Source organism: Pyxicephalus adspersus, chromosome 4, assembly GCF_032062135.1.
Source record: "Pyxicephalus adspersus chromosome 4, UCB_Pads_2.0, whole genome shotgun sequence".
Classification (NCBI taxonomy): Eukaryota; Metazoa; Chordata; class Amphibia; order Anura; family Pyxicephalidae; genus Pyxicephalus; species Pyxicephalus adspersus.
This window is the reverse complement of record NC_092861.1, coordinates 103,235,328-103,262,591: the sequence shown is the minus strand read 5'-3', so window position 1 is coordinate 103,262,591 and position 27,264 is coordinate 103,235,328. Positions and strand designations below refer to the sequence as shown.

General features: G+C 43.4%; 1 protein-coding gene and 1 long non-coding RNA gene across 2 annotated transcripts in view; one reads left to right on the top strand and one right to left on the bottom strand.

Annotated features, from left to right (window-relative positions):
* Nucleotides 1–27,264, top strand: part of LOC140329102 (uncharacterized) — a 42,689-nt gene that overhangs the window by 5,840 nt on the left and 9,585 nt on the right. The gene's annotated exons all lie outside the window — the stretch shown is intronic.
* LOC140329100 (uncharacterized) overlaps nt 4,058–27,264 on the bottom strand; it is a 143,400-nt gene continuing 120,193 nt past the window's right edge. Inside the window, exon 3 of the transcript XR_011920423.1 lies at nt 4,058–6,711. The gene's annotated coding sequence lies outside the window, so the exon portion shown is untranslated. The remainder of the gene's footprint in view (nt 6,712–27,264) is intronic.

The following is a 27,264-nucleotide window of genomic DNA, read 5'->3' as shown; positions in this document are numbered from 1 at the left end:
TGGGAGTTAGCGGAACCAGGTTTAAAGGTAATTATAAAATCAAAACGGGAAAAGAACAAAGACCAACGAGCCTGCCGAGGGTTAAAGCGACGAGCCGACTGTAGGTATTGGAGGCTTTTGTGATCAGTGAAGATAGTGACCTTGTGAGGAGAGCCCTCCAAAGGATAGCACCATTCTTCTAGAGCGAGTTTGATGGCCAACAACTCCCTGTCTCCAATGGAGTAATTCTTCTCTGCTGGGAAGAATTTCGGAGAAAAGAACGTGCATGGACGTTGAGCTCCGGTGGGGGTCTGGAAAAGAATAGCTCCCACTCCGACTGAGGAGGCATCCACTTCTAATGAGAAGGGCTTGGAAATGGAAGACCTCAATAGCTTTAGAGGGCCAGTTAGGGTCAGCATCTTTTCGGGTCAGTGCAGCGATAGGTGCTACCAGGGTGGAGTAATTTTGGATGAACTGCCGGTAGTAAGTTGGTAAAACCCAGGAAACGCTGAGTAGCTTTAAGACCGCAGGGTAGCGGCCAGTTGGAGATAGCTGTAACCTTCTTGGGATCCATAGAGAGGCCATCCTTGGAAACAATGTAACCCAGGAAGGGCACCTGGGTGCATTTGAACAGGCACTTTTTTGCCTTAGCGTAGAGTCGGTTGTCCCTGAGTCTCTGTAAGACAAGACGGAGATGCTGTCTGTGGGTAGGTATGTCAGGAGAGAAAGTCAATTGTCATCCAAATGGACAATGACACAAATGTACAGAAGGTCACGAAATATTTTGTTGACAAACTGTTGGAAGACAGCCGGGGCATTGCAGAGACTGAAGGGCATCACCAGATATTCATAATGCCGGTCCCATTCATCCCCCTCCTTGATCCAAATTAGGTTGTAGGCCCCTCCGAGATCTTGGTGAAGATTTGGGCACCACAGAGACGGTCAAAAAGCTCAGGGATAAGCGGCAATGGGTAGCGTTTTTTTTTAGTGATGGCATTCAAACCACGGTAATCAATACAAGGACGAAGGGTCTCATCTTTCTTTTGGACAAAGAAAAATCCTGTGCCAGCGGGAGAGGAGGACTAAATCCTCTCTGCAGATTCTCCTGGATGTATTCACTCATAGCCTTGGACTCCGGAAGACTGAGGGGGTATACCCAACCTCTTGAAGGTGTGGAATTAGGTATGAGGTCTATCGAACAGTCATAAGATGGGGGATGGGGAAGAAGTTGCTTGGCCTGGTATTTGGAGAGGACATCTTGGAAATCCTTGTACTGGTTAGGGATCAATGGAGCCAACTCTGATGTGGAGAGTCCAAGAGGCCTGAGAGGTTGGAGCTTGGTCAAACACCGAGAGTGACAGGAAAGGCCCCAAGCCAATACCTCTGGAGTGGACCAATCTAGCACTGGAGAGTGTTGTTGAAGCCAAGGGAGTTCCAGGATGACTGCAGATGAGGCCTGGGGAAGTACAAGGAAGGTTATGATATCTTGATGTAGCACTCCCACCATCAAATGCATGAATAAGGTGCGGAAGCGGATAGGTCCGCAGGAAAGAACAATACCATCTACCACAGAGATACGCAAGGGTTGAGTCAGTGGCTCTTTCAGAGATGAAATTGCCTGCTGCTCCAGAGTCAATAAAAGCCTTCAGGGCAAGTGTGGACGTCTTGTGGTGGAGCTTGATTGGTATTAAGGGATGCTGAGTGAAGGGGAGAGAAGAGTGACCTAGCATGCCCCCCTCAGAGCATACTAGGCACTGAAATTTCCTGGCCTCTGTGGACAGAGTTTAATAAAATGTAGAAGTAGATCCAGCCCCTTCAGTACGTGTTCTCGTTCTGTGAATGAAGAAAAGCCATATGACTTTCCGTTGGGTTGAAACATCAAACGTAGGAGAAAGGCCTAATATTTTATATTGTTAGCAATCAACATTTGCAACAATGGTATTAGGGCCCTCCTTCTTTGGATCATGAACGGGGATAAATCTGAGAAACTTTGTTCCGGGAAACCTGCCATCTGTAAGTCTTCCTTAATCCTCGTTGTCCTGATCAAGGCATCCTTGGTTGAGAAGTAATGCAGTCTCACATTGATACCACGTGGGTGGCTATTAGGTTTAGATGCTGCCAATGCTCAGTGGACTCTGTCCACTTCCAGATGAGTATCCGGATTGTCGGGCAGGATAGAGTGAAGAAACCTCTTGGTAGCATCCGAAATGTCTTCAACCGACTCAGGTAAGTCACGAACGCGAAAATTATTGCGTTGTTCACAATTCTTCAGGTCATCTATGTCATCTTCCGTCTATGTGAAGATCATCAATTTGGGTGTCCAGGACTGTGATTTGTGATAAATTTTTTCCCTGGATCTGATTAAGCAAAATTTAGATGATACAGTATCCACTGTATCATCTAATTTTTGCTCAATCAGATCCAGGCATGCACCAAAACTTTGTAGGTCCCTCCGGAGTTCAAAGGTAATGGAGGATGATGTTTTGGCTAATTCCATCTGTAGCAGGGCGGCCATGCCTTGTAATAGCCTATTCTCCCCCTTCATAGTAATGTTAGAAACTGTAGTTGTGCTTTTTTCATTCATAAAAGCAAGGTGTGGTATGCCAGAATGAGTGGATGGAGAGAACTAAGCTGGTGTCAGGTCAGCTGTGTGCAGCTGACAGCTGTGATTCAGATTGTTGAGAGTGGAGGTTAGAAGAGCCATGAACAGGGCTCGTTAGTAAAACTGACTCCCGCGTGCCTGTCACCTTGGCTTTGGGTCTCGATGCTTAAGATTGAGAAACTCTCTCCTTATTTTTCCCCTCTGCCTTTCCCACCATATCTACCGCTTGCTACAGGCTGTGGAGATGTTCCCCTGCTTGCTACACTGTTTCACCGCTGTATCAGTGCTGAAAAGAAGCCGTTACAAAAATCACTGGGGAGCCACATGATCAGGCTACAGCTACCAACCTCACTGGGCTGTGCGCTCCGTTTTTATCTTTTTTGGATAGGGTTGTCTGTGTGGAATGCGAATTGTTTACAGTCTTGCGCTTTTTTAATTTTTTTTTGTTTTTAGGTCCTGGTTTTTTCTTCTATTTGTGTTTCCCTTGAGGTTCTTCTGGCAGATGAAAAGTCTATTTGTAGCAGGAATGGTGAGGCTTTCTGATTAATCCTCTGGAGAGCCACCTAAGAGTTAATCTTTTTAGTAAGTCAAATACAAAAACATGGAATACTGAATACATGTGTTGTGGACGTACAAGTGGATTTGTGTAAAGTGTCTGGTCTGTGCCCTTGTGAACATCTTGTGTCCTCCTTCCCACACTAGGTTGGGGTGGGAGTGACCTTATAAGAAGAAAGTTATGGCTGTTATGCCCTTTTGGGTCATGAGAAAGAAAACAACTGCTAATCTACAAAATATATTCTCATACTTACAACTGCAAGTTTTTTTTTATATTATAATGTAACAAGGAGGTTTGGTCAAAATGAGCTAGCGATGAACATATAATGATTTGATTGGTTGGGTTCAGTGTATAATTGTTAAATTGTTAAATTGTAACTCCAGATATCATAGAACTGAGTGCTGACTCTGACATTTTCTGGATACGCATAAAGAAATGCCAGCTTCTCCCTGCCTGACTCTTCCTAGTTAGATGATATGGAAATGGGCACTCCCTGGGGTAAACCCAGTTGCGTGAACTTTTAGTTAAGCAGTGCCTGAGTGTTTTGTGTCGTTCTTAAACCCTTCCTGACACTTGTAGTCCCACAAATACTTTCACCTTGTTACACTATTGGCACTGTTAGAATGGAATTTAGGTTTCTCAAAGATAAGGTGACCAGACTGAAATCCATGGTTTATTTCCTCCTCGATCAAAAGAGGGTAACCCTAAAGTCTTTTTTAGGGTTTTTGACCTATGTTGGCATTGTACAAAGCACAGATTTGCTTCATTGGGGGTTGCAAATCTGTTTTAGGTTTTAAATAAAGATTTATACTGCCAATCTTGGCCTTGATCCCAGGTGCTACTGTCAGCCTTCAGAACAGAGAGCTCTGTTTGAGGGAATCTTGACGGTGAATAACCAGGAGATCACACACACATGTGTATAGGTTAATGGGTAAATGTTTCTTTTAGTTTATTTGCAGACCAGATAATGGTAAATGTCAAATGACCTTGCAGGAAAACAGTAAAGTAAAATGTCCAATGACTGGGCAAATAACAATGCTGATAAATGTCCAATGACTTTGCAGATCACAGTGGTGAAAGTAGATTGCAGACAAACCTTGGAAGTCATACACAGATGATCAGATGGAGAGCAGAGGATGCATGAGTAGCGAGGAGCAGGAACCAAATATCAGCAGCAGGAACCAAGAGCAGGAACCCAGAATCAGGAGCAGGAATCAAGAATCAGGAGCAGGAACCAGGAATCAGGAATCAGCAACCAGGAATCAAGAAACAGAAAGTTGTAACGATCAATCCGCACTGGGAGGAAATCGGAAGGAAATCATGGAGCCTTCATATAGTGCCGTCCTAGTCTCTGATTGGAGCTTGCACTGGGCATGTGCAATAGGGTTCATTTAGACATAGGTTTGTGACAGCTACTCCATTATTTTGGTTTAGGTAACAGGTTATGCTGGCCTTCTCCATCAGTTCTTGTGGTTCACCTTTGTCAGACTTACTTTTTCCTCACTAAAGCGCAGACGCCTCTATCCTGCACATGCGGGCAGTTCTGACTCTGGGTGTACGTCTGTTTTCAAAGTTTATTAATTCTGTCCAATCCACTGGCCAATAAGAAAATAGTCTTTTAACCCTTCCTGGCTATTTAGCTAGCTCACACACTGCACTCAGTGTTCGTGCAACGTGTCTTCACTTGTGCCAAGCCCCTAGTTCTGTTGAGCTAGTTCCTGTACACCTGTTAGCGAATTCAGTGTTTCCTCCGTCCAGCTCCTGCGTTAACCCCTCGTTGTCCAGTCTATTGGTTCCCAGCCAACTTCCCTGTGCTGTTCCAGTGTTACTGTCTGTCTGCGGATATCCCTGAGACACCTGTGCCTCCTGTTGCTTGTAGTGTCTCCTGTGTTCCCTGGTAATTGACCCCTGGCATGTGACCTGACCTTTCTTGCTTTCTGCCTGCCTTGACCCTGGCCTTCCTTCTGCTATGTTATTTGGTACTGTGTTTCGCCCACCTTGGTGTGCCCAAAGACCGCAACCTGGCAGTAACCAGGGGCGCAACATCCTCACCATCAGAGGCTCTGGAGAACACCTGGTTACTGCTTAGACTCTGCACCTTGGCCCTTCTCAGGGCTCACACCATCTCCGTGCAAGCCATAGTGCCCAGCGCAACATCCTCACCATCAGAGGCTCTGGAGAAGACCTGGTTACTGCTTAGACTCTGCACCTTGGCCCTTCTTAGGGCTCACACCATCTCCGTGCAAGCCATAGTGCCCCCCTTGTGGTCCTGTGCATGACAACCTTGGTGGTAACTACATAGGTCATCTGAAATTGTTGGACCTGTTTTTTATGGTATGTGATATTTACCAGTTGTGGTTATCTTATCCTCATTTATGCATTGTTTTTTTTTTTAAATAGTTCTGTGATTGTTGTAAATTCAGTCCCCTCAAATTTTATTCAGTGTTTAGATAACCATCAGTTATCTAAACACTGGGTTGCGTTTGGCTGTTTGTCTTACTGCCATGTTGATCTGCTGGGTCGGGTGCCCGGTTTGTACAGGCCTGACCTTATCCATCTTTTTGGGTGCCAGCAGTGTGGGTTGACACTGCTGGCAGATTTGTGATTTGAGTTGAGTTTGAGTCATAATGGCTGAGTTCAGATTTTGTGCCATTCGAATTATTATTTGAGCTGTTGGAGTGGTATATATTTATTAGAAAAGAAGAGGCCATGGATGAAAATATTCAAATTAACAGTTTCTAATCTTTATTAGTTAAAATATATAGATAAATTATAAGGTACTGGCTATAATCCCATGAGGAGGGAGCAGAAGCAAGTGCAAATGCTCCCATGTTGAGACTATGCCAGCCCCATTGGGGGTGGGGGTGTATTTGCTTTGCCTTTGCTCCCCTCCTTGTCCCTTTGTTGTTTTGATTTAGGTACTTACTAGCAGGAAGTTTGGAGTCATAAAGCTCAGTAGAGGTGTAGAAATTGTCAGTTGTGACACAATAGCAATCTAGTAATGGCTGAATGAGGGATAGCACTAAAGATGTTGGTAATCCATAATGGCTGTATCTGGGGTTGAACTGTGTCCCTTTTCCAGTGTACAGTACTGTATTCCAAATGTAGCCAGATGAGGATTCACACAGCATATATGTTTTCACGCCAAAACGTGCCCTCTTTGACGCATATACTGCACCCAGCTGAGCCTCGCCTTGTAAGCCATTAGACTCAATGCTGACATCTCTCTTCTGGCACATAGGTTTGCTGGAAATTTTGTAGAATCATCAGAGGCACTTCCCAAATTTTCTTCAGTTTTGGTGCAGGATGGGTAGTCTCATCAATTTCTTCATTGTTTGCGAAGTGCAGGTACTTCGTTATGAGGGAAAAGTGGTAATCTGGCATGACTGTTCCAAAGAATGGAGTGGCAATCATTTTATTCTTGGACCAGTACCACTTCTGCATGGGCTTGCTCACAACTCCCTGCAGGATCACCAAGATCAAAAACAGCCAAATGTCATCCTTGGTCACAGGTTCCCACTTTCTGCTTCTTACAAACCTCAGATGTGGAGCACCTTGTTGTTTTTCAGCATACCTGCATAAAACAAAAAAAAAGGTATTTTAGGATATGTTCTTTTATAGTGTGGTTGTAAGCCGTGTACCGGGGGCTTTCTAGGATACAGCGAAGTCACAAACAGGGAAGACAACACGACCACTAGCTCATGTAAAACAGAACGTACTTTACTGAGTAATATAACAATGAACAAAATTACAAATATAAAGACAAAGAAAATTACATTACATACACTCACCCCAGAGGACAGCACAGCGCTCTTATTCAAAATTGGTTCTTATGACCTGCCACACACATAGACCCTAACTTACTAGCTACTGCAGGTCTAATCTCAGTCTCTGGTATTTCAGGCGCCAATCCTATAATGCGGTGCGTGCACGATTTTACTGACCCGGGTCTTGTTCTGGATCCATCAATGTCTTTAAACTGAAAAACAGCAACAAATCTCTTCAGCAAACATGAGGTCCTGCAAGACAGACAGCGATCCGTTCCTCAGCTCCTTTCAGCCTTTCTGGAAAACAATCCTTTTCCTCTGGACAGGATCTGCCTTGGACAGTGGTCAGCCTCACTCAGCCACAGCTCCTGAGACTCTAGGACGCGCTGACACTTGGATGCGAGCGGATTCTGTTTCACACACAGTCATCTCAACATGTCTGCTCTCCTGCTTCCTCTTTTTTTCTCAGAACAACCACACCTCCTATCAATATACAAATACTGGCAACCTGTTTAGCTAATGCAGAACGACAGTCCTATATTTATTACAAACATTGAACAGCGAGTGCTGTTTCTCAATCTCACATGGTGAAGGTTGCAAGTAATATGTTAGCAAACACAGAACAGCATATATGTTTGCATAAAAAAAAATTAGCAAAAAATTTCAAACAAATTTCAAAAGTTAGCAAACACAGAGTAGCATACATGTTGGCATAATTTTTTTTTTTTTTTAAAAGTTAGCAAACGCAGAGCAGCATACATGTTTGCTTAAAAAAAAATGTAGCAAAAAATTTCAAAATGTTAGCAAACAGAGCAGCAATCATGTTTGCATAAAAAAAATAGCAAAAAATTTCAAAAAGTTAGCAAACACAAAAGCGGCTTACCTGTTTGTCTCTGCAACAATTTTTTTGTTAACTTCATCGGTCAACAACTTCAGGTATGCCAGGGGGTTGTCGCATTCAGCCTCAATTTATATTCCAGGTGCCGGTGAATGGAAATCTTGGTGGTGCTGCCTGGTCCGCATCAAGGTCAATGGAGCACCATGTGCACACAGCCCTGACCACAGGTTCAGATTCGTCGCTCAGTTTACTTTCGCTGTCTGATGACAAATTTCCTGGTCAACCACTATTGCTCAATTCCACAAGGGACTCCAATCGCTATCGCTGCGCAAAAATAAATTTAAAAGCAGAGTACATTGTACATTGATTTTAGGTATGAGGACAAAAAAAAACAAAAAACATTTATATAGCAGTTAAGGGGTTAATTAGCAATTAATGTCCATCATTAGCATTCCAATGCTTGCAGATACATTAGGCTTTTGTTTTAAGTCTAACTGAATAATTTCTGTAAATGTGACACTTTTTAACACAATGAAAAAAAAAACACTACAATTTATAACATTGCTGTAAAATGTGTTAAAACTTCATTAAAAATTTAATAAAATAACATGCTTTTTTAACCCCAAATATTATGAAACTTCATCTTGTTCAAGAGATTCAAATTTCTTCTAGAATGAATCAAGGCTATTCTGAAATTAGTATTCTGAAGTTTGGACTGGCGAATTTGGATGGGCAAAAAACATTTTTTGTTGTCGTTATTCAAAAAATACTCATCAAAAGCAAATAAAGTGGTCTATGAATATATTAAAACTACTTTTATTGTGCTAAAAAAAATGTATTTTAGCAATGACATACTTACTGTTATGAGATCAAGGAGTTAGGTTAGGTGTGCAGCCTCACATGACATGTACCTTTCTGCATTCCCAACACATATACTAAGGATGTGCGCAACTGAAGGAGGACTGCTAAAACTTGATAGCTTTGTGCTAACAGACACCAGTTGCATGTTGTCGCATTAAGCTTGGCTGACCTGCTGCTGGTGTGTTTATCTGTTGGATTTCTTGGTGCTGACTGTGCCTGTTTCCTGACCATGTGATTGTATGCTACCTGGATCGACCGTTACCAGTGAACCTGACCCTGTTTTGTCTTTGAATACTTTGTCAGACTGATAACTTGTGTTTGGCCTCTGGTTCTGTTTTATGGACTTGCCTCTGTTGGACTCTCCTGTACTGCGTGTACTCCGTCATTTTCCAGACATCATCCTTTGCGCACAGAAGTCCTGACGAAAACCTTGAGCTGGCACAGTACAACTAGCCTACCAAGGCTCAGCAGGGGTTTGCTATAGGTGAAGAGTGTGGAGTTGGATTGGGGGACTGGCGTCTGGTGAGCACTGGCTCAGGGCCCTATACTTATTTCGTCAGTGGGACTACAGTTCACTGAGAAACCTGACCTCACTTGTCACAGCTTTCCAGTAATCTCTGTCTTTTGCACCATCTTTTCACACCAATGCACTTCTACTTAAATATCCTCTAGCTGATATTTAATTTTACCTTCCACACAGCTGTCTTATTGGAACTTTTATTAGATTCATTGTTTATTCTTTTTGCTGAAAATGCCAATCTTATTTCTAGTAACTAAAAGGATATACATTCCACGTTATTCTAATCCTTGATATTTTCATTTCCTTTACTGGATTAGATATATTTATGAAAACTTCCCTATTGCTTGTTTAAACTTGTCTGTAATGTCAGTCAGCATCCATTCTTCACTTCCATGTGTTATGAATGGACAAATATAATCTTAGTTTAAATTTTCAACTTCCGCAAAGAATATAAGGCTGTGTGTGTACAGTTGTCTGACTTGATTTGGTTGGTTAGATTCCATTTAGTTATTTGTTGTCACAATCATTTTAAGATAAGTATGGCTTCAAAAGTAATGTTCTTTGTAATCAATGTATTTGTGTTGCTATGGTGATTTTTATGATATTATAGTTAATACAGGTAGACCCTGGGTTACATACGAGATAGGGGCTGTAGGTTTGTTCTTAGGTTGAATTTGTATGTAAGTCTGAACAGGTCCACTATTTTAATAAATGCAATTAGGACAGATGTTTGTCTCAACATAATATTGGACAGCATGGTGTCAGTTACTGTATAAAATCCTCACTGTAAGTTAATCACAAACAAAGCAGAAAACTTTATGAAGCCTAGACATTCATTAACTTGTGGAGCAAGCTGTGCCGTTAACGAGTTACAAGAGGCTGTAGAAAGAACTCACCCCCCTAAGATCACCTACATCTTGCTGTGTTTAGCAAAAGATTTCATCTGCAAGTCATGCAAACCGCATCCCTCCCCCTTTAGGCCTTCATTCTGCACTTCGAGCGGGGAGCCCTGTTCGTATCCAGAAGGCGTACGTATGTCGGATGCCTTTAATCCGGGGACTACCTGTATAGTAAATATTTAAAATAATTTGGTTAAGTTTTATATTTGATTTCAATATTTTGTTTTTCATTGATATGGAAATAGACTAGTCTCCCTAGTTAGTCCAACTTAAAGGTGTTGCAAGAAGTGGGAACTGGATAAAGCTGGTGGAAGATTGGAAAAAATATACAGATTGATACAGAGAAAATAAGGATACACAGATAGAGGACAACAAAGGAGAAGCAGCAATGGCAATACTTTCCAGAGGTGGAAGTTGTTAGTGTGATCAATTCTAATAGTAACAGAGAAGATGAAAAACACAAGAGAAGAGATAGATGGCATCCCCATCCCAGCTTTGCTTAAGAGGTGGAAGCAAGTGGCTGGGAAAGGTAAATTCAGTTAAATCAGATGTTTGTTGTTATAGAATGGAACACTGGGTAGCTAGAGAGTGCAGTATTGCGAAGAATGACCAATAGCAGGTCAGTGTTTCCAGGAAACACAGAGAAATACAGGTATGCTTACCACTGGAATAGGAGGCCTTGGCATGAAAGTATCACACAGCTAAAGTGGGCACTCTACAATCATATTACCTAAAAAATGAGCAGATAGCCAAGTTGTGAACTGTGTAAATTGGCCTAGTTGGAAGGAACATAAATTCTACTTTGTGTTACCTCTTTAAAGTGATAAGCATCAAGATATTAATTAGGCAAACCGGATGAGATGCTAAGGAAGCTACAAATGACTTCCTGAGGATGAATTAATTAGAATGGATTTTTTTTCTAAGAATTTCCTAATGACTTGGAAGACCTAAATGAACTGCCAAGAACACAGGACTAATCAGCTAAGTAACAGCAGTGCAGCTAGTCTAGGATTTTTTTCACAAAGTACTTCATGGGGGCTTTATTTTGTTCTTTTCAGGACAAAGACTTTTAAAGGTGCTGACAAATGACTGTTCATTTTGCGTGTCTCATACTAATTGTAGAAATTAGTAGCTGCTTCCTGGTTTCTGATTGTCCTGCATTATGCTATGAAATCAAGAAGTTTTATGTGGGGCTGTGACTACCCAATGACAAAGTGATCATCTAACCTGCATGAGCTCCACACTTCTGAGGCTATTTCAGTAGACTTGTTTAGAACTGCAGGCCAGATTTCCACCTGTACCTTCATACCAAGGGCAAAGAAGACATCAAGACTGTCTGGGTGATACAATCAATGGTCACCAGATAATGCCATTACTTCCTGTCAGGGACACTGAGCTGCTCTGATTCTGTGGCATTCAATATGGCACCGTCTCAGGGTCAGATCAATGACTCTCATCTGCGTAATACTCTAGTCCTCTGGGGTAAGGGGGAAGGTCCCATGGAGTTACATGAGTCAGAGCAGGAAGTAAACAGTGGATAGGATTCCCTGGCAGTGCTGTTGCTGCTGGCTGCACTGTAGTGCAAGGTGGGTGAAACAGGAGAAGGCACAGATCCCTGGTTCTGTGGGAAGGCACAGATCCCCTGGTCCCCCTCTGGCTTATTCTCCTCCCCCCGGGTTTATTGCAAAGTTTTAAGTGAAACCTCTTGAGGAGAAGAGGAGCATGAAGATGCTTTAGTGGACCCAGAAACATTCCCTAGGACTATAGCCCTTCAAGTGTATCAAATACTGAAAGGAGCTACGGACAAATATGGAGTCCATTATCTGCTTTTTTTCCAAAAACTGTTGAATATGTTCAGCAGTAGCGGTTGCAGCACGTACAGGGGAAGGGACAGGGGAAGGAAGCCTGGGATGACGACCAGGGACCACGAAAAAGGAAGTTTGACCTGTAGAATCACTGGAGTGGTTGTTGGGGGCCAGCTGAGCCCAAGGCAGAAGATCAGACCAATTGCCTTGCTGGGATTCGGGTTTGGTCACCAGTACTTGCGGTTATTCAGTTCAAAGGTTTTGCGATGCCCATGATGTCACGCCAACTTGGAAGCATGCCCCCATTGAAGGACTAAAGGGAACTAGGACTTCCGGTTTAGGATCCTTCTTTACAAAGGAACAGGACAGGGCATTAGCTTTAACCTTCTTTGAGCATGGACAACAGAGAGTAAAAAAATAAAATCAGAAAAAGAGCGCCCATCAGGCTCGGTGATGATTCAGGTACTGTGCGTTCTGCAAATACTGCGGATTCTTGTGATCCGTGAATATGAGCACAGGATAATGAGCTCCCTCTAGAAGGAATTAAACTTACGAGAAGCATTCTTCTGTGACAGGACCCCCGAACCTTTACAGAAGAACCATTCACCTCCAGAAAGAAAGGCTAAGAGGTGTCAGGGCGAATCAGAGCAGAAGCAGAATCTTTCTTGAGTGACTGAAAGGCCTGGAGTGCCTCTGGTGACCACAATTTACAATTACACCCCTTCTTCGTCATAGATGTAATTGGGACAATTAGCGTGGAATATTCTTTGATGAATTGGCAGCAATATTAGGCAAAGCCGAGGAACCTCTGAATAGGTTTAAGTCCTAGTGTTTGCGGCCAGGCAAGCACTGCAGAAAGTTTAGAAGGGTCTATCCTCAAACCCTTAGCTAAAACTATGTAACTGAGAAATGGGACTTTAGAAAGTTTAAATAGATATTTCTATGGCTTTTCATAAAGTTCATTGTTCCGAAGTCACTGCAGGACAGTCTTGACATGGAGAGTTGGCAGATCCTTGGAATAGACCAAAATGTCATCCAAGTACACAACCACACAGACATCTAGGAGATCCTGAGAAACATGATTCACAAAATTCTGGAAGACAGCTGGAGCATTACAGAGTCTGAATAGCAGTCTTCCACTCATCTCCTTCTCGGATACAAATTAAATTAGGCAAGTTCTGTGAAAACAGATGCTCCTCCGAGCAGCTCCGAAATAAGAGGCAGTGCATACTGGTTCTTATTATCTATACAGGGACACAAAACTATTTTTCTGCTTAATGAAGAACCCCACTCCTGCGGGAGATGATGATTTGCAGATGAAGCCCCTCACCATATTCTCTGGAATATACTCCTACATGGCATTGGTTTCTGGGATGGGGAGAGGGTAAACTCAGCCCAAGGGGGGAAAGAACCAGAACCAGGTCAATAGTGCAGTCATAACGTCAATGTGGTGGTAAAGTCTCTGCCTGCTTTTTGTTGAAGAAGTCTGCAAATTCCCAGTAAGGTCTTGGTAGGCCAGGAACTGGGGAAGCAGCTGATGAGAAAACTTGCTGTACATAAGGAAGCCTGGGGAGGCACTTCTGAAAGCAGGTAGTTCTCCATGAGAGGATGTCTCCAGAGCTCCAGTCAATGACCCCTCCACCCCTGACCTGTCTCCCTCAGTCCTGGATAAGGTCTCATGCTGCCTGTCGGCCATCTCATCATGGATGTCTGACCGATTCCTGAAACTCAACCTGGATAAAACAGAACTCATCATCATCCCCCCCTCAAATTCCAAATCCCCCCCTGACATATATCTAACTGTTAACAACACTGTTATTCGGCCCTCCCCTCAGGCACATTGTCTTGGTGTCACCTTTGACTCGGCCCTCTCATTCACCCCCCATATTCAGAACATTTCCAGGTCCTGTCACTTTCACCTACGCAACATCTCCAAAATCCGCCCCTACCTGTCCCCTGAGACCACCAAACTCCTTGTACATGCTCTTATCATTTCTCGTCTGGACTACTGTAACATCCTTCTCGCTGGTATTCCACTAACCCGACTCTCTCCTCTACAATCTATTATGAATGCTGCAGCCAGACTCATCCATCCTTCGCTCCGTTCCTCTTCCGCTACATCTCTTTGTAGTTCTCTCCATTGGCTTCCTTTTCACCTTAGAATCAAATTTAAGCTCCTGTGCTTTGCCTTCAAATCCCTACACAGTTATTGTCCCACTTACATCTCTGACATGGTTAAAAAATACTCCCCTTGCCGCTCTCTCCGCTCCTCCAATGACCTACTAATGACTTCCTCACTCATAACCTCATCACACGCACGAATACAAGACTTTTCTAGAGCTGCTCCAACTCTCTGGAATGGTCTTCCTCGTCCTATTCGGCTTGCTCCTACTTTCTGCTCATTTAAAAGAGCGCTCAAAACCCATTTTTTCAAACTTGCCTACCCGGCTTCTTCTGTCATTTGAAACCATCACTACTTCCCACACTACATATCTCACATCCTTTGTGTGTGAAATTCCCCCACCTACTAGATTGTAAGCTCTTCGGGGCAGGGTCCTCTCCTCCTGTATCACTGTCTGTATTAGTCTGTCATTTGCAATCCCTATTTAATGTACAGCGCTGCGTAATATGTTGGCGCTATATAAATCCTGTTTAATAATAATAATAATAATAATGACAGGATCATGTTTTATGAGCCAGGGCAACCAAAGCAAAAGATGTATGACTTTAGGGATTACCAGGAAGGATAAAGTCTCGGAATGTAGAGCCGTGAGCTTCATAGTCAATGGGCGGGTAGCTGAATGGCAGGACTGCACCATTTACCACAGACACCACTAGTCACTACAGGAATATTATACTAGTTGAGAGACTAGTTGCTGATTAATAAAGTTCCCAGCAGCACCAGAGTCCAAAAAGGCATGAGATCAAAATTGGAAGGAATCTTTTCCCAAATTTCCTAGGCACTGGCATGTGGCGTTTTTCTGTGGGCAGTTTTAACTTGTAGTGGCCCTATTGAGCGCAGTACAGGCAGAGCTTCTGGTTTTGACAATGAGATTGTTCTTCTGGAGATAGTTGTGCCCGATCCATTTACATGAGCTCAACTGCTGGAGGAGTGGCGTACAGGAGATTTGGGGCTAGTTCGATGGGTCGCTGGAATGTTTGGGTCTCCTGAGCTCATTTCTGAGTCCAAGCAAGGGCCGTCCCTTTCCCAAGGAAATGAAGAAGGCCACCTTGGTTCGTTCTATGGGAAATTTGGTTTATAAAATCCTCAACACAGCTTGGGGTCAATAGAAAAACGAGGAGGACTAAGGATTTGGAGTGTTGAGCAAGGTGGCATGGATGCTGGGACTGGAGTGGGAACTGTAGCTGGAGTCATTGGAGCAGGTGCAGAATTAAAGGTCTGACTGATGGCAGACTGGAGTTCATTCAAGCATTCATTATACTTAATTTGGTGCGACTCCTGTTACTTCTGTCGCAGCAAATCCTGCATGGAGTCAGGTAGTAGCATGTCAGCAGGATCCATGGCCAGAACAAATTGTCATGATGTCTTAGGGTGGGATGGTGGACCTTCCGTATTGCCAGCCCACTTGGCAGTAATGTGTACGGGGCGCAGAGTCTAAGCAACAACCGGGTTTTGTCCAGAGCCTCAGGAAGGGAGGATATTGCGCTGCAGGCTGTTGCCAGGTTGTGGCACCTGTGCTTGCAGGAGTTTTTACTGCTGACAGGTTAGGACCAAAGCATAGTACAGAAACGTGGGGCAGAAGCGTAGTCAGAGGAGTTAGATGTCAGAGTAGGTGGCAAACAGGAGTAGTCAGAAAGACCTGGGGTCGGTATGTCAAAGAGTCAGGAACATGATCAGGAATGCAAACAGGTATTGGAAGCAGAGCCTAGGAGAACTCCTTGTTCAGGCAAACCCTATTGCCAGTCATTTCCTTTTATTGGAGAGGTCATGTGATCAGCAGGTAACAGAACACACTACCAGTGAGTGTGCTGAAGCATAGGCAGCTCAGGTGGAGTTAACTCCTCTGTCAGCAGATGGAGTGCGCATGTGCAATACTCTTGTCGTCTTGGGTAAGGGTTCAGGTCTAAGGGAATAACATGAGTCAGAGCAGAAAGTGACCAGTGGATAGGGTTCCTGGGCAGAGCCGTTGCTGCTGGCTGCAGAGAAGGGCAAGGTGGGTGAGAGAGGAGAAGGAACAGATCGCCCTGCTCCTGTCAATTTTTACCTCTCTGGTGTCCCAGAGTCTTGAATTACAGTCCGGAGATGGGAGAGGAATGGCACTACTTTCAGTACTTGACTTTGGGCTATTTACCTGGTTACTCAATTTCCCCCACAGGTTCCAAATCATTGGAAAGTCACATCCCAAAATAACAGGGTGTACCAGGTTTCATACCACTCTGACCTCATGCGTGACCGCACCACTGGCAGTGGTAAAGGATACCAGGAGCCACCAGGTATGTCTTTGTGTCTCCATGGATGCAAACAACCAGAAGAGTCATTCCAATGACCCCAATCTCAACAAATACACTGGGCAACACAAAGGTAATCATGCTTCCTGAATCAAAAAGAGCCATGGAACTCGGTTCACAAACATCCAGAGCAAACAGTGACAGCCTCCAGAACATTCTGCACTTCATTGGCTCCTCCTGAGCTGTGTACTGGACTGTTGTGTGTCCCCAGGCATGACACCTCCAACATGGTCCTGTCAGGTTTCCTTCAGGCTGGAGGTGCCTGGTGCTTTCCCTGACGAGCGTACAGATGGCCTCTGATCGTCTCCCTTGTGCTGGTTGCAGGGCTCTGTGAGGATGTCAGTTTCTCACATGACGGTGACTCAGTGTTGCACAGCAGGCAAGTAGCTCCTCAGTAGCCACATTTCTTTCATCCGTTGCCACTAGCTGCTCTGTCTGGAGGTCACTATGACTCACCCATCACTGCAGATGAACTGACAGGGAGTGCCGTGGTACTGATCCATCACAACACTTTCTATCATCTGAGGCCCCAACAGGATCTCGGTTTGCAGCTATTTAGTGACCAGCTGGATAAGGTCATGCATTTACGACCTGGGTGGCAGGTTACATTTATAGCGCCACCTAAGCACACGTTGAGCACATACTGCAGTGGTGGAACCCAAATGGGCTAGGATCTCAGCTTTAAGCTTGCCATAGCCCTTGGCATTAGCTGGAGTAACTGGATGCCTTTTGAGGATCCCATGATAGGAAAGGCATTATTAATGCAGCCTAGGTATCATGGGGCCAGCCTTCCTTCTCGCTGTCATCTCAAATGTAGTGAAGAAGGCCTCCACATCATCCATGTCATTTTCTGCAGAAAATGGCTGGCTCGGCTGACTGCTAGATTGCTAGGGGTAACTAACATTGAGCGTGAGCTGCTCCACTGCCTCAGCACAGATTCTTGCCTGTGAAGTAGTGGCCTCCTGCAGTGCTTTGCCTGAGCTGTAGCAGTCTCTCATAAAAGGCACAAGCTGCAGTGGCTAAGCAGCCATAGCAGAAAGCTGTGCTTTCCGTTTTTGCTGCTACACCCTGGTGGTTTCTCTTAAGACAGTGAGGTGAGCCTCTGTGGTCCACTGTTGCACCCCCACACTCCGCTGCAGGTGTAATAGTGTAATGGTGGGGAAGTCTATGGTTCCCCTGCGGTATATAGTTAAGCTGGTGTCCTAATGTTCATGCATAAGCGTACAGTCATGTTTGGCTGATGTGGTGGGACAATTCCCGAAGTTCACTGTCCACCTCACAGATAGGATTGTCTCACTGCACAATATTTATGCCCCCACCACTCCATTGTTGGTCCCTGGTAACAACACTCTCCTACTGGAGTTTGTAGATGCGATGCAATTGAATGATGTGACTTTTTCTCATATCCAGTTTACGCATTCACATATAGATTATTTACTGTGCTTTTGTGTCCTCTTACCTCTTGTGCACTCCCCAGGGATCCAAACTATGGTCACCTTGGTCACACTCCTATTCTATTATCGATCTGTGATACCACCCCTAAGGGGTATGTCATTTTATGGAGGTATCTATTGTTTATTTATCATGACCCTGAGCTACAAATTACTAAGTTTGGCCTGGAGAGAGTACTCAGAAGCTAATACCGCTCATGTTGATAATCCTGTTTTGTTTGGGGAAGCAAGTAAGGTGTATGTGCGAGGTAGAATTATGGCATTCATGAATGCTCATAAGAAAACCACACAAACGAGCTACCTTCAGGCTATACAGCGCTTGAGATAGACACACCATCTTTTGATAGTGGATCCTTCATCCTTAGATGAAAAACTACATGGTATGAGGATAAAAAACAGTTTTATGCTTTTCAGTGATTGACATGATATGAACAGTTAAAATTTAAATATATGGACCTCCGCTATTATAAATTTGTCAATAAGGCTAGTAAAATGCTAGCAAATCTTGTTCACTCCTGAAGTGGCCCTACAGGTATCTCTGCCCCTCAGGCTCCTGAGGATACTTGATCTTCAAATCTACATTCTATTAATGATATATTAGCTGAGTTTTATAAATCCCTATATTCTGAGAATACAAACAGAGAAATAAACTTCATTTCTTGGCTAGATTGAGTTAAATTGCCTAGGCTATCCCAAGATTAGTATAAAAGGTTAAATTTCTTTTATCATGGAAGCTGAGATATTGGCAACTATATCACAATTGACAAACGTTGGAGGCCAACGTTGGAGCAGAATATTTTTCAAAAATAAAGAACAAAGCCTTTTTCCAATGTTTTTATGGCACAATGTGGGATTCAGGTAACTACTTCCCTTTTGCCTAACATCATATAGACCTATTTCCCTAAATAATGTTGGCGCAAATATTCTGTCAAAAATTTATTTCCAGGCGATTGGCTGCCAGCATTGGTACTCCCTGTTCAGGCCAGTTTTGTTAAAGGTCAGTCAGCAGTAATGAATATTCGTAAGGTCTTGGCAGCGTTAGAATATGCCAAATACCCCAAAGAAGATCTAACTATTTTCAGCATTGATGCTGAAAAGATATTCGACAAGGAACATATCCCTTGGCTGTTTGTGGTGTTGCACCGAATCGTTATAGTTAGACCCCACCAAAGAATGCTCTCGGCCATGTATTTGTCCCTCTTGGGCTATGTTGGCACCCAGGGGTATCTATCATAGTTTTTTGCTCTACAGAAGGGCACATATCAGGGCTACACATTGCCACCATTGCTTTTCAATCTAGCGCTGGAGTCCCTGGTAAATACTATTTTGACGTCTAAACATTGTTACGAGATACTAATTCTTTATGAAGTTTATTCGCCTTCATCTGAATCAACTATGTCTATAGGGTTTATCTGCAATATGTTTATTTTCCTAGTGGTTTAACTCGATGGACTTTTTTTTTATCTAACTATGTAACTTAAAATTGCACAGTCATGAGGTACAATGGTTGTGGCACGCTTCAATGACAATATTGCATTTTCCCCAGCCGAGGATTTGCTCTATATTCAGCAGTTATTCACAGCTTTTGGAGATTTTTCTAAAAGTGAAATTTTACTGCTGACCTGCCCACTTTCTAGACCCGGCCTACACTGTAGCGCTTTCTCTCTATGGAAAAAGTATCAATCACCTATCTGGGGATTCAAATAGGCAAAGCAGCACCTTCCCTGTAATAATTAAATTACCAACCCCCCTATTCCAATCATAAAAGCTCTTTCGTCATTGTTGATGGTCTTGCCAGTAGTACCTCTGGATCGTTATTTGGATATGAGGGGTTATTCTACACTGGGCAAGGCCAGTCAGGAGAGCTGCATAAGCATTTGTCTCTTAACTGCCAGAAGGGCAAATATGCATGACTAACTTCAATCTCAGCCACCCACCCTACACATAGTTATAGCTTCCATGAGGACTACAGAGAGTTACATGAAGCAGAAATAACCAATGATAGGCATGTTACTTGAGTTCACAAAATTGCTCTCATATATTTGAATGGTTTTAGTACTCTACATAGTGTAAAAATATTTTATCAGGACCCAATTCATTTTCATCTGGGGTTATTTTAGCTAATATTTATTTCTATATTTTTTTCTTTTTGTTTTCTTTCCCTTTTTTTGTATTTAAATTTCTGTATGGATTCTGTACCTGCTTGATATATTTTGTATGTTTGTCATCTCTTTCTCTTTTATGCATTCCTTCTTATGGTGATTGGGACTCCCAGCTCTCCTGCCATACTCCTACTTATATCTGGTGCAATATTTTGTGCTCTTGTAGTCCTACTCTGGAATAAGGATAAGCGAGAAGGCCTCTGACAGTCTCGCGAACTTCTGGTGGGTTCGCAAAATTTCGGCGACTCGGTTTCACGAATTCCATTAAAGTCAGTGGGCCGACTTTAAACATTAACAAAGCCCCTATACATGTTAGAACCACCAAATGTGCTAGGTGGGTGTAGAAGAACAGTGGCAACAAGGAAAAAATACATAAGTTAAAAATAACCTTGTGGTTTTCCAGAAAATGGCAGGCAAAGTGACAGCAGGCAAATAGGATCTTTGCGTGATTGGCAGCGTCCAGAAGGCAGCATAAACATTAGAACATTGAGAAAGGATGAACTCAATCCACTAGCAACAGTGTACGCCGTCAAAACAGCAGGACAACGCGTTGCTATTTACACACCCCTTACTTTATATAGCTGCATAATGTGTTTATGCTATATAAATTCTGTTTATTAATAATAATAATAATAATAATAATAATTGCTATCTAGCATCATGACTTGGATGACATGTGTTAGTAATGACACCCATAAAGTTGTGGACAAGTAGTGCAGTGACATTAGGCAAAAGGAGGGAGGACCAAAGACGGAGCGTGGGTCAGTGAGAGCAGCAGCAATGTGTGGCCTCTGGTCAGCTAACGCCAGGGAGACCACATTGGTAAGAGTCATGGAGAGCTGGGTGTTGTGCATTGTCAATGACACCCAGGTGTGTGTTTCACAATTTTTGTGAATGAAGTACTGGGCAGATGGGAGCAGAGCAGCAACAGCAGGAGGAGGAGGCGGTGGGCCCTGAGATGGAATGTGGACGGCATTGGTAACTGGCATCCAGAGCTGGGAGTAGTGCATCGTCAATGCTACCCCGAAGTGTGTAATGCAAATATATGAAATTTGTTATTAAACGTTGAAGGGCCAAACTAAGATGTTTTGTGCGCCAGCACTGTTGCTGAGGTCTGTGGTGCCGGAAGCGGTAGGAAGGTAGACGGACGATATTGTTAGTTTGCATCATGAAGTGGATGACATGAATGCCAGCGGAGAATTGAAAAATGCTGACTGAGGTGGTGCAGCAACTGGCAGCACAGAATTGGGAGGCAAAATTTTGTCTGCCTACCCTGGAGCAAATACTGTTAATAATCAAGAGACAGAATGTTCCTTCATAGCAGCTAAAGAGAAAACTGCCAGTCTTGTTTCAAATGCAGCTTTTGATAAGTCAGGTGAAGATTTACAAAATTCTGCTGAGGTCAAAGTGGTTGAAAAAACTTTAGAAAGTGGTGAGAGAGAAGAAGTGGAAGAAATTACTGTTGTATCTACTTCGTTCATACTCATTCAACTAAGGTTGATGTCCCAACTACAGTGGAATCTGGTGAAGAGGGGCAGGTTGAAATAAGTGTACCCGTTTCATGTTAAGCTCAGACTGCTGAAAGTATTACTGTGGAAGATGCTTCAGTGCTGACTAAGGTGCAGGCTGATGAATGTGTTCCTGTGTAGACTGGGGAAAAGTTTCCGCTTACTTAAGTTCAAGCTAAAGGATGGGATCCTGTTTCAGTTGAGTCTGAAGATGAAGAGAATGAATGGACAAAAAAGAATGAGGTTGAGGCCATCACCTATGTCAACAGTGTAGAAGCTGTAGCTATTGGAGACATTGGTGAATGTGAAGAGGTTAAGACTGTAGAGGCTCCAACTATTGATGAATGTGAAGAGGCTGAGGGTTGAGGGAATGTGAAGCAATTAAGGCCATCACTTATGTGGCCAGTGGGGAGCCTGTAGCTGTTGGTGACAGTAGTGAAGGGGAAGAGGCTGAAACTGTCCCCTACATAGGAAGTGTAGAGGGTGCAGCAGTTTGTGACTTTGGTGATAATGAAGACTCTGGGGTAAATGTTGCTGCAGCTATAAAACATGTGGCTGCAGCTAGCAAAGTCTTTGAGAGACCTGAAGAAGTTATAATCAATGACAACAGTTCACAATTAGAAGATGGTGCTGCAGAGAAAATTATGGTGGAAGTGAATGCTGAAAGAGGGAAGGGGAACCTGAAGCCTCCAAATCCAACCAAAAACAAAGAGAAATGTGTAAAGAAAACTTTCCAATGTAAGCTGTGCAGCCATACTTGTCCCAGACGCTCAAATCTTGATCGTCACATGCAGAGGCACATAAGAACTCGTTCTGGGGAGAAGCTGTATGAATGCTACATTTTTCATGTTCGGTTTACACAGGGTGGATTGAAGATTACGGTAACAGCAACCATGTCCTTTCCAAAGACGCTGTAAGGAACTTACCCGTCCTGCTAGCCCGTGGCGTCCCTGGGGATCCCAGCCGCAGAGGGAAACGCCCCTGTAGCAGGCAGCATGGCCGAGGCTGCTGCTCTGCTTGCAGCGTGTCTCTCTCTGCAGGCGGAGGGATCCGTCCTGGCCGAACTACTGTTCAGCCAGGCGGCATCCCTTGCATCCCTTCGGACGTGGTTACTGAAACTCCTGCTCTCAGCACTCCTTTGCATGTGCAAAGTAGTGCACGTCCTAGGGGTGCTGTGGGAAGAGGTGCGCGTGCTACCATGCGTGCCGCTTGTACCCCCCGAGGGCGTGGCACTCGGCTGCCTCGCTGCGGGGCGGGACATAGTTAGTTTGAATTCCCTGTGGCCAATCGGCCGCAGGGGATTCAATTACTCTCCTATCAGACGGCGCCAGGTGGCGCGAGGTCATTGGTCACTCTGGCCATTTAGGGAGAGCCTGTCCTGTACACCATTGCCCGCTATAAGCCTCTGTGAACACAGTGTGCTTGGGTGCGTCCTTGTGTTGGTTTATGCTTATCTCCTTTTGTCATCTCCATAGCGACCTGGTCTGAACCTGACTCTGCCTGAACTCTGCCTGCCCTGACCTCGGATTGTTAATGACCATTCTGCCTGCTGCATGCCCTGACCTCAGATTGTCTTTGACTTGTCTTTGCCTTACCCTCTTGTACTTTGCTTGTTTGGACTTAACCCTTGTCGTGCTTTATGACATTAAATAAAGCGTGATTGAAGGATATCTGAAATTGATTGTGGTTTGTGTGCCCAGGCGCATTACAGGCGCCTATCAAAAGGTTTAATAAAAATGTTGATTGTGCTCCTGCTCCAGGATCGTATGATGTAAAGATGGCTGATGGTCCCAAGGGACCAGTGTTGTTTGATAAATCTCAAAGGTTCAGAAGAAAAAAAAAAGGTTATAATGGTGAGAGAGGAACCAACATCTCCTGTGCGGGTGCAAAAACATGCTTTGCATGGATTTACACCAAACCTGAGACAGAAACTGGAAAAAGATAAAAAATTCTAAAGGGAAAAAAAAAACTGGATGCAAAAGACAGCGAGATCATCCGTCTTCAAGCCAGCTTTCATGAACAAATTGAAACACTGCAGAAAAGTTTAGCTACATCAAAAGCAGCTTTTAAAACCCTTAAAGAAAAGAACTCTCTTCTTGAGGAAAATCATAAAGAGGTGGCCACTCAAAATAAAAGTTTGGCAGAGGAATTAAACCAAACCCAAGTTGTAATTGAGGGACTCAAAGGAGAAAATAAAAACCTGGAGAATTAACTATCAAATTCCCAAATACAGGACCTCAGACTAGAACTAACCAGCAAAGAACAGAAATATGAGAGTAAACTGGGAATTGCAGCATCTCAGATAAATGAGCAGAGCTTGACTTCCCGTTCCCTGCATCAGGAATTACAGAATATACAAGAAGAAATGATGTAAGAGAGGCACCTGTTGGAAGAGGAGCTGGGGGGAACACTAAATTATCTTGATAAATTACAACAGGAGGCGGCCGCGTAGAAACTTTTCATGGAACTAGAGCAAGAACATCAGCAGAAGGCAGAAGAGATTGTAGAACTAGAGAAAACTCTTCAAGGCAAAAATGCAGAGCTTGAAAGTGCAAAGGGAGAAACCTGGACGAAAGCAGAAAGTGCGGTCTAAGCAAGAAGGTTCAACCAAGTAGTAAAGATACCAGAGACAACTTGGTCCAGAGTACCGGGTCTCTAACAAAATGAAATTGTTTTGTATGTATGTTTGTTTGTTGGCCTAGAAAAAGAAATACAGATAGGTCTTCAATGGCAGCCTACAGAAAGGATAGAGCAAGAACATGCAGGGGAGTGCAGACGCCCTATCCTGGGTTAGTTGTATTGGAATAATATGTCCAACCCCCCACACAGAACTGCTGCTAGCCCTTACACGCACTGGTGGTTCCCAGGTGACATCACAGTCATCATCATCCTCATTTTCATTTAATCCAACCTCTGGAAATGCAGCCACTGATGCAGAACCCTCGCCCAGCAAGTGCTGACCACACTCTCCAAGGGTCCCAAAGTTTGCCTCCTGCTCTGAAATTTGCAATGACAGATCCTCAGTCTGTTTGTCAAACAATAAGGGAGAGTCATTGGGAGGTACAGGCACATTAGCCACGCTAACGCCTGTCTTTGTTCCTGTCACAGCTGTGCTGGTTGCTGCTGCAGAAGAGCCTGCTGCACTTGAGGCCCCTGAGACCCAGTCCACAATACTCTCCACATGACGTGGCTGTATGATGGTTATACCCCCTCCCAATAAATCTACCAGCGTACTGGTGCTTGGCACACATCTCAGACCTGTTTAACAACTTGTGTGCTGCTGCCTCCAACAGTTTGCTGCTGCTGCTGTCCTACAGTGGCGGCCTTCCCCTGCGTCTACCACTCATCTTAATCAGGCAAAAATGCACCTGTACCAAACAGTTTTCTTTGGTAAATAGCAAGAGGTATCAAACAATGAAATATCTATTTTTTTTTTAGAGAAATACAGAATTTTTTCTGTTTTTTTTTTATAGCTTGTTGTAAGTTGTATCAGAATGAAATCTGTATTTTTTTAAGAGAAATACATAAATTTTTCTGGCTTTTTTGATGGATAGCAAGTGGGATCAGAATGAAATATCTGTATTTTTTTTAAGAGAAATACATACATTTTTCTGGCTTTTTTGATGGATAGCAAGTGGGATCAGAATGAAAAATCTGTATTTTTTGGGAGAAATACAGAAAATTTTTGGGATTTTTTTGATAGATAGCAAGTGCTATCAGAGTGAAATATCTGTATTTTTTGGAGAGGACAGACATGTTTCTGCCTTTTTTGCTAGATAGCAAGAGGTAGCATTAAAAACTGCAAAATATGTATATTTCCAGATAAACAGAAGGCTACTAACCTGTCCCTGTCACAATCCACTTCTCTCCCTCACACAGAACACAAGATAAAGTGACTAACCCCTCCCTCCTTCCCTGGATATATACCTGTGCTCAGATCTCTCCTGATTTGGCTTGCTGTGCATCCTGGGAGCAAATGATTCACTCCCAGCCACGCCATTACCGCCAGAAATAGTCGTCGTCCCTGCATTTTCCCTCATTTGTTTGGTAAGAACACGAACTCGGCGAATCACAAGGCCGTTCTCACTTAAATTTTTGGTAAGCAAGAAAGGCTCGATTCGCCGGGAGATCGAGCTAACAAATCTCGCTCACTTATCCCCACTCTGGAAGCTGGAGCATATCTGCAGGTCCCTGCAATGGTTAGCAAGTACACCATTTACCTATTCTGCTAGCTGTGGATATCCTGGTACTACCTCGAAGTACTCGCTAGTGGGTTTATGTGCCATTATTTTTCACGTTCTGTAATTATATACCCGTTTCTATGTTGTGCTTCAGGTCTTGAAAAATTTTTCGGGGGGTTTTATAGTAGTTAGAAGAGGTACATCTTCTTTCTGCTTTTATGGGTTTTCACCACCCAAATTTGTTAACTCTTGGTGAGTGAGGAACTTACGGTTTTCTCAAGATCACCAGCCTCTGAACAGGTGGTTTCTCTCTGTTCTTCTTGTCTTTCTGATCTTATTCTCAGCCCTGATTTTTTCATCTTAACTTGCCCCTAATCTTCACTTCTTTCTCCTACCCTCCATGTGTTTTAAAATGTCATGTCCAATGTTAATGTTGTATTACAAAACCAAACCAAATTGAAAACCAAAAATTTACACCTATCTTTTTTCTGCAGGTCCCTCAGTACCCTCGATAGCACTGGCTCTTCCTGTGATCTGGTCAAGCGTCATCCTGGGATCAGGTGAAATGCCAAGAAGACCAAAGAAGAAGACAAAAGAGAATAATGAAGATCCGGTGTTTCCCCAGCACTCGTACAAAGAGGAAACGCCTGATCTTCATTCTTCTCTTCGGTCCTCTTCTTTGGTCTTCTTAGCACGTCACCTGATCCTGCACTACACAGGTGCGAGATCGGTTGACGTAGCTGCTGTGAAAAAAAAAAAGAGCCGATCTTACTGTGCTTGTGTGAGATCGGCACATCTTTCCCCAAATAGAAAAAATGCCCCTTCTGCGCATATTTCGGGCATGTGCAGAAGGAGCATCCAGAGTCTCCCGGGATGTGTGACGTAGGTATTCCGGGAGGCTCTGAGCTCCCATTCAGTCCAAAAGGGGAGGGGCTGCACCATTTATTTATTTAAAAAGTGTGTTGCACCTAAAAAAATAAAAAATCAATAACATTTTCTCCTTACATATATGGGTTGTCTACACTTTTATGTAAAGTGAAAATGTTGAGTTTAGGTACCCTTTAACACAAAAAGTCTGAATATTCCAGAGAAACAGTCTGCCCTGTTATTTTTATTAAACAGCATTTATATATTGCCAACATATTAAGCAGCGCTGTACATAGGGTTTGCAAGTGACAGACAAACACAACCAATGACACAGGAAGAGGAGAGAAGTATCTGTTGAAATACTTCCATCCCCAAATGGCACACCGTGCCATTTTACAGGAAACTAACTTCAAAGAATGCACAATTCAAATGATCCCAAGATTAAACAGGAAAGAAGGGGCCCACATACTTTTTTTTTTCTTACTAGGAACCCATAAAGTTGTAAGCCCTTCACAAAAGCAATTCTGCTCCTGAGTCCCAACTACACCTGGCTTGTGAGAAACTTTGCAATCACTCTGCCTATCAAAAGCTAAGACCACTCTTTCAAAATTTAGAGATATGTTTTTTGAGCATGGTGTTAAAAGTAAACTCCTTGTGAATGCTCTTAGGATGCAATGTATTAAATCAAAAATCTAACCTAAGTTTTAGAACTCCATAGGTCTTTTTCCTGCAACATACCCAAAGACATCTCTAACATGTTTCAAGATATCTACACAAAACCTCATATTATTTGGAACT